Source organism: Ursus maritimus, unplaced genomic scaffold, assembly GCF_017311325.1.
Source record: "Ursus maritimus isolate PB19 unplaced genomic scaffold, ASM1731132v1 scaffold_4, whole genome shotgun sequence".
In the NCBI taxonomy this organism is placed as follows: domain Eukaryota; kingdom Metazoa; phylum Chordata; class Mammalia; order Carnivora; family Ursidae; genus Ursus; species Ursus maritimus.
This window is the reverse complement of record NW_024426552.1, coordinates 4,365,180-4,372,736: the sequence shown is the minus strand read 5'-3', so window position 1 is coordinate 4,372,736 and position 7,557 is coordinate 4,365,180.

Here is a 7,557-nt window from a genome sequence, read left to right as displayed (position 1 = left end):
GGGGGGGGGGGGGGGGGGGGGGGGGGGGGAGGTGACTGATATGCATTTGCAGGTTTGCAGGTTTGCAGATTTGCATCTGGTATTTCTCCCAAAGTCCCAAGTCCATCAACTCTCAGAAGCTGGTGGAGCTAAATGCGAGAGAACCCGCTAAGCCCACTTGCTGCGTTCTATCCCCAGAGCGCAATGATGATGGGACTCGCTAAACCAAAAACAAACAAAAACCCACAACAAACATTAACTTGCTATAAATAAAAAATGTGAGTTTGGCTTTTTAATCTTGGGAAACCTCCAATGAATAGGTCACAATAAAAATGCACCAGGTCACTTATTTACTTTTCACGTAAAGCTAAAATACAAGAATGAAGGGGCGCCTGGGTGGCTCAGTTGGTTAAGCGTTCAACTCTCAGTCTCAGCTCAGGTCTTGGTCTCAGGGTCATGAGTTCAAGCCCCATGTCGGGCTCTAGGCTGGGCGTGGAGACTACTTAATTAAAAAAAAAATACAAGAATGAGTTCATATTGATAGCTTTGAGACTTTTTTTAAGTTTAAATAAAAGGTCAACACCTTTCTGGGTACGAGGAAAGAAAACTGTCCAAAATACAGGTGGGAGGGTCACTGTGTAAGCCTTTAAATGGTGTGGTCCCCACCTATTAATACACCTGTCCTGTGTCTGCTCCTTAAAGATGTCAGGACAGTACCCCACTCCACTCCGGTCCATGCGGGGCAAAAAATCGCAGCACGCCCCTGAGGTTACTCTCCGAAGCATCCTGCCCAGAGCAAACATTCTCAGCCCTCTGGTCTCCAACTCCCCGCACCTCTGAGCTGTCTCACCAGTTCGAGGTCTGGGTGCAGTTTCAGGAAATGAGAATTCGATCCCCCTGGCGGCGTTCCCAGTTTAAGAGCCCTCTGAAAGGAAGGATCGGGCAGCGCTCGAAATCCACGCTTCCAATCCATTTGCGGTCCCTGACAGCGGGAGACCAGGGAGCCAGGGAAGCAAGGCGCTCAGGCGGGCGAGGCCATGAATGGTGCAGTAAAAGCCACAGGACCCAGAAGTAATCACGGGATAATCCTATCTCGTCCAGAGATCCCACGGCCCACAAAACCTTAGAGCCAGAAACACCCAGGGCGCCCAGATGGGCCTCCGTGGACTTTGGAACAGGAGATGGGAGCCGGGCCGCCTGTAATTTCTCTGGCCGGAAAGCAGGGAAGGGGAAGTGCCTCCCTCTGGGACTGGATTGCAGGGACGACCACCATCCAACACGACCAGGGGCCACACTGGGTCCGGCTCATGTTCAAAACACGCATTTACATTGGGGGCACCTGGGTGGCACAGCAGTTAAGCATCTGCCTTCGGCTCAGGGCGTGATCCCGGCGTTCTGCGATCGAGCCCCACATCAGGCTCCTCCGCTGGAAGCCTGCTTCTTCCTCTCCCACTCCCCCTGCTTGTGTTCCCTCTCTCGCTGGCTGTCTCTATCTCTGTCAAATAAATAAAAAATCTTAAAAAAATAATAAAACAAAACAAACCACACGCATTTACATAAATAAGGTTGTGCGTCCAAAAAAACACACAAAACAAAACAGATCACACAGACACAAAACCGCAGGCATCTCCACAGTGAGGTACGTCCCTGCAGCAGGATTTTGGACAGAGCAAGACCGCCGGGATAGTGAGATGACACTGGTTCTCAAATGCTCTTTCCTGTCACTTAGAGGACACGGATGACTGTCCCTGATTCCGGAAAGCCAGCCATAACAAAGCCGTTTTCCTTCAAGTGACAGAAGAGCAAATGTGTGACCAAGTTCCTCGTCCCTCCTTGTGCTTGGCCAGCTCCCGCGCCAGCACGGACAGAACGGCCCCCTTGAGTCACACAACACAACACCGTGGTTTCAGTCACTCCAGCCTCTTTTCAGAGCTGAGTCATCCCGGCACCTGCCCGGCCCGGCTCAGCAGTCCCGAGCGGTGGAGACCTGCCTGCGCCCCATGACGTGACGAAGTTCTTTCCAACCACAAGAGCTTTTTCTTTGGGGATCTCAGCAAGCACTTCCTGGAGATGTCCTTTGAAAACCAGCAAACCGATGCAAATGAGGCCAAGCTCACAGATTCGGCCTCCCATCCAGGGGCCCCAGGTCTTCCCTATAACGCAGTCCCTGCTGCGCTCACTGCTCACCACCAGCAAGGGCTGCACGGAGCCCCACTGGGCGCCTTCAAGACGCCGGGGGGTGTGATGGAGGTGTGACAGGGTGACGAGGCCCCACCGTCCTTGACCCCTGTCGCCCCTCCTTCAAACTCCAAAGCAAGCAACACCAATAGAAACTCCCCATCCAATAAACAAGTGGCCACTGAGACCCCTTAGGCCTCAACCACGGCATAAAATGACATCAGACGGAAAGATGCCCTCGTATCCTGCTGCAGATACAAAGCGCGGTTAGACGCCTGTACGGGACAGCGGTGGGTTTAAGTAACAGTCCCGCATAAGCAAGTCTAAGACGATCAGACGAAAGGCCTGCGCAGTGCTTCACACCAGAATGAGAGACAGACAGAGACAGAGGCAGAGGCAGAGACAGAGACCTCACCTCAGGAGAGCTGCTGCCTGCATCTTCCACGTTTCTTTTGCTATGAATGCCTCATTGTCCCAGCGCGATTGCAAACTGTTTAGGGCAGGAATGGGGTCGGGTCCTTTTTTCTTGCTTTCTTTCAAGCTAAGCTCTGCAGCGTACAAGAAAGCGTTCCACTATTTTTCGAGTTCCAGAGGCCAAATGAGTAAGACGGAATTTGAGAGAGAGGGCAGGCTGGGAAGCTCGCACCTGGACAAAACCAGCCTCCCAGGAAGGATGTGGGTGACCTCACGGCAGCAGGTGCGACACTGACTGCATACCTAACGTGACAGGCCCACTAGAGAGGCACCCAGGTCCTTCCGGGAGGGAGGAGTCCCAAGACCGTGCAAAGGCCACGGCTAAGGGTTAAAGACTTCGCCCCAGCCCATCTGTGGAATAATCAGTAAACAGGGTTGTTTCAAGGACCGAGTGTGTCTGTTTCCAGCACCACGGCCAACACATGATGGGCACACAGTAATGACATCACGATGGCAACGAAGGTTTACCTGCCGGTATCAAAGGGATGGTTACGTGCGAAAGAGATTCAGCTTTTTTGGTGCAAATCCAAAGGATGAAAGAAAGCAGGATCCACAGGGCCGCAAGATCAGGAAGGCAGCTTTAACTCAACCCAGGAAAACCAAATTTCCAACAATGCCAGTTTAAATATTGATGAGTTGCCTTGGAGAGAACAGCGTTCTTCCAAGTGAGAAACATTCGATCCAATACTGGAAGGTGGGCTGTCCAAGCACGCTCTAGAACAGAACTGAGCTTTGGCTGGGGGGCCAGGCAGGATGATCTTTTATTTATTGCCTGTGGTCAGACACTCGCAGAACGAACTCCAAACCTGACATCCCTAGAAAACACAGGCTCCGTGTCCCCTGAGCTCTGAACAAGGGTTGAAATGAGGTCAGGTGCGGCGTCCCGCCAGGAAGGCTCCTTGGGGAGCAGCGGCCGTGAGGGACGCTGCACTGGGTCTCGTGCTCTCGTGAAACCTGGGCTGTTTCTTCTCCCAGTTCAGCTCTCACTTGAAGATATTTCTCTGTCGAGGCCTCTTCCCGGTTCCACGTGAGCTCCCAATCCTTCCGTCAGTTCTGCGCCTGCGTGAACTTCCATGAACTTCCAGACTTCAGCCGTGGCGCCTGCAAACACTTTGTGCCCTTCAAACATTCCGTGCTTTCTTGTGCTATCTCTGCACGCTCGGCCCCTGCATACACACCCCGGTGATGCCTCACCGCCGAGCGCCGTCCACACCGACGAAATGCCTGGAGTTTTCACCCAGAGCAAGCTCTATCGTCTTCCTCCTGGACTCACCTCTACAAGCATGTCTTGTCTTTTATTTTCTTTTTTAAGATCTTATTCATTTATCTGAGAGAGAGCGCGCGCTTGCGTGCCAACAGAGAGAGCGGTGGGGGTGGGGGGAGGGAGAAGCAGGCTCCCTGCTCAGCAGGGGACGTGGGACTCGATCCCACGACTCCAGGATCATGATCTGAGCCAAAGGCAGATGCTTCAACGACTGGGCCACCCGGGCACCCCTACAAGCATATCTTTGAGCCACTTTCCCTCTTCAAAGTCCACACTGTTCACAATCCGAGTAACTGCCCACATCCCCACCAGAAAATCAGTGTCTTTCTCCCTCGATGCCTCTAAGGCTGACCATGACATTTCCACACATCCTGGTTCCTCTGCTTCCGACCACTGTCCAATGGCCAGGACAGACCAAGTCCCAGGCTGGCTCTTCTCCTTTCTGACTGCAAGCCTTGCCTCTAGGCTGTCCCCTAAAATGGCCTGTTTGATCAGCCAAGCCCTTTGCAACTCCCCAGGATTCTGCATGTAGTCGGGACCAGGATGGTCACCGGCACAGAGCGTACGAGTCCCCTCCTCCATAGCCAGGCCCACTACTCCTGGACGCTTGCAAGCCAGGGCTCCCTGAGATGGCCTTTAGGGTCCCCAGAACCAAGCCAGGATGGGACTCACGTGATGCCCTTGCACTCCATCCCCAGAGGCCACCAACTTGTCCTGGGGCAGACCCAATGTCAGAGGGTCCCTGCAGATGCCCTGGAAAGGGGGGGGGGGGCAAGGAAGAGCAGCAACGGCTCAGCAGTTGTGGGAGTGGGGTGACCCCAGGAGATCCAGAGCAGAGGTGGGAAAGCACGAAGACCCCAAGTCCTCTCCAGACCCCCCTTTACCCACCTCATTAGCAGACCAGCTTCCAATCCTTAAGTAACCAAAACTGACCGGCCATTAAATCGAACCAGTCAATTTCCTTTCCATTTCCTGCCCCCATTAGCAAGGCTTGGACTTGGCTCCCAGCCCCCCAAACCCGAGATTTTCTGGAGGACTTAGAAAAATAGAGAAGTGAGCTCCACTGTCAGTCCGATGTAGTGACTGGAACCGGAGCAATGACCCCATATGATCACAAAACTCTCCCAGGACTCCAGCCACAGGTTTGGATGGGAAAGAGTGAGCGCTACCAGCCTGGATTCCTGGTGTTCACTTCCTGGGAGGCCCACATGTGTTGGCTGCACTGTCTACAGGGACGTTTTGACCCGAGTCTTGTCCCTCATCGCCCCATTAGCCAGGGACCTCAGCCCTCTGCACTGCCACATCAAGGAGTCCCAGACAGTCCAGCCCAGGTCACTCTGGAAGATTCAGCACAGAGCGCAGGTGGGCCTGTGGGCAGGGGGAACCAGCCCGGCTCGCCAGCAAGCCCCTGCCGCATGAGGATTCCTTGGGCCCCGTTCTCAGCTCCCCTGGCCCTCCACAGTGGTACCTGTGACATTCCAATCTCCTGGAGGAAAAGGCAGTCACAGGACGGGCCAGAGCCCTACGGAGCCAGATGGCCAAGCTTTGCCCCCATGGCTTCCCACGGATTACAGGACCCTGGGCAAGCATCTTGCCTCTGCCTCAGTTGACTCACAGTGAAGTGAAGGACGTTATAAAGAGTTTGGAATGACACCTGGCTGGAAGAAAGTGTCTCATCCACGTTTGCTGTTATTCCAATACCACCGTGGCCACATTTTCTCCTACAACACCAGTGACTGAGCCCAAGGCTGAGCAGCCAAAGGTGTGAGACCCGAGCTCCAAGCCGTCTCCAGGCCTCTGGCAACAGCACAACCTTGCTAGGAGAAGGCTGACCTTGGGAATGCTAAAGAGGAAAGTAGCTTGAGGCCAAGAACAAAGGCCCATGCTGCCCACCCATTGATATTTAAAAGCAAAACACAAAACAAAAACAGAGGGGAAAGTGTTGAATGACAGATGTCCCCTGCACAAATCCTCAGTGGAGGGGGCTCCCCTAACTGGGGAGCTTAAGTGTGCTTGCCTGGTGGTGCCCTTGCTTTTCCAGATAACCCCAACCTCCTACAAGGTCTGCTGTGCGGGGGGGCAGGGAGGCAGGCCTCACCTCTGGAAAAGCTGGGAAAACAGAAGCAACTCCCCAGTGACCAGGCTTCCCTCCACCTCTGTCACCAGGGGCAGCCTGGGTGCCTGCACCCCCAGATTCCTGGGCCTGGGTAATCTCTGCCCACATTCCCAGAGGCCACCTGCCTTGAGGGTAGGCTGGCACCCGCCTCACTTCCTGGAGAACCTTCCCCGACCTCACAGGCTAAGTCAACAAGCTTCCTCTCACTTCGGGTTTCCTAAACACCTTGGAACTCCGCTTGGCAGCCTTTGTAATTTTCCATGATTCGGGTGACCCTCTAACAGCTGCCAGTTCCCTGACGCAAGGATCAGCGCGCCCCTGGGTGCCCCCATCTTAGTCCCAGGACGACCGCGCCAGTTGGAATGGAGGAGGGCGCAGTCTCAGGGCCGAGCCCCTGGCTAGCGCCTGCCCACCCGGTAAACCCTGGGCTGCGAGCCACTAGGATTCATCTTGACCAGGCCCGCCGCCTGTGCGTTGGAAAGGGATTCGGGCTTCGCAATTCTGGGCCACCGCGCTGCGCCCTCAGGGCTCCGGGCACCCAAGTGCCGCCCTCTGGGGCGGGAAGCACAAACTCTGGGGCCGTAAGGCTATTCCGCAGGGCCCGTGAGACCGTGGGCAAGACATCCACTGCCAGGCTGGTGCGCTCCGCTGCACAGCCACCGTCCCGAGTCCCGCTGGACGGCGTGCGTTGGACGGAAGCGCCCTGGGGCCCAGTCTTGTCCTGGCTGGGGGCGCACGCCCGGGGCCAGGGCCGCTACTCCCGGTCGGGCTCCTGCGGAACCCCGGTGCCCAGGAAGCTTGGCTCTGATCGCCACCGCCGGGGTCCGGGCTGCAGACAGTCCCTCCCCGCGACCGCAGAGCCGTTCGCGCCTCGCCCGGGGCCCCTCCGGGAGCCTTTCTCCGCCGTCCCCGCCGCGCCGGCCGTATCGCTCCCGGAATCTCAGCGAGTTTCCAGTTTCTCCCCACCTCGGGAGGGAACCAAGAAGCAGAAGGAGTTCAGGTAACACTCCGGAGCTGCAGAGATTTTCCCGAAACAAAGAAACGGATAGACAACTCTCTGTCCTCCTTGTCCCCCAAAAGAAGAGGCGCACCCCTGCTCCCCAGTTCCGGGCCGCAGGAGGCAGGTGGTCCAAGAGCCGACTCTGGCCAAGGGGGCCGACCCCGAGGGACCCGGAGGCAACTTCTACTCCGATCAAAGAGCCAGGGACCCGGAGCAACGTGCCCCGGCCGCGCGAAGCCAGCGCGGTGGCCGGAGAGAGGGGCGTTCGGAGCGGCGCACCCTCCAGCCCCACCGAGGGCCTTTGCCCGGCCCGGCCCGGAGCGTCCCGCCGGCGGGAGACGCACCTGCTCCGCTCGCGCTGCTCACACCTGGCCTCACGTCCAGCCGCCGCCACCTAGCGCGGGGGCCGCTTGGGGTGTCCCCCAGCGCCCAGATCCTTCCTTTCGCGCCTGGGGCCCGCACCCCAGACTCCGCACGGAAAACCGGCCGCGCGCCGCTTATCTGCGGCGCTCCGGAGCCCGGCGCTCTCCGCCCCTTGCCCTTCCT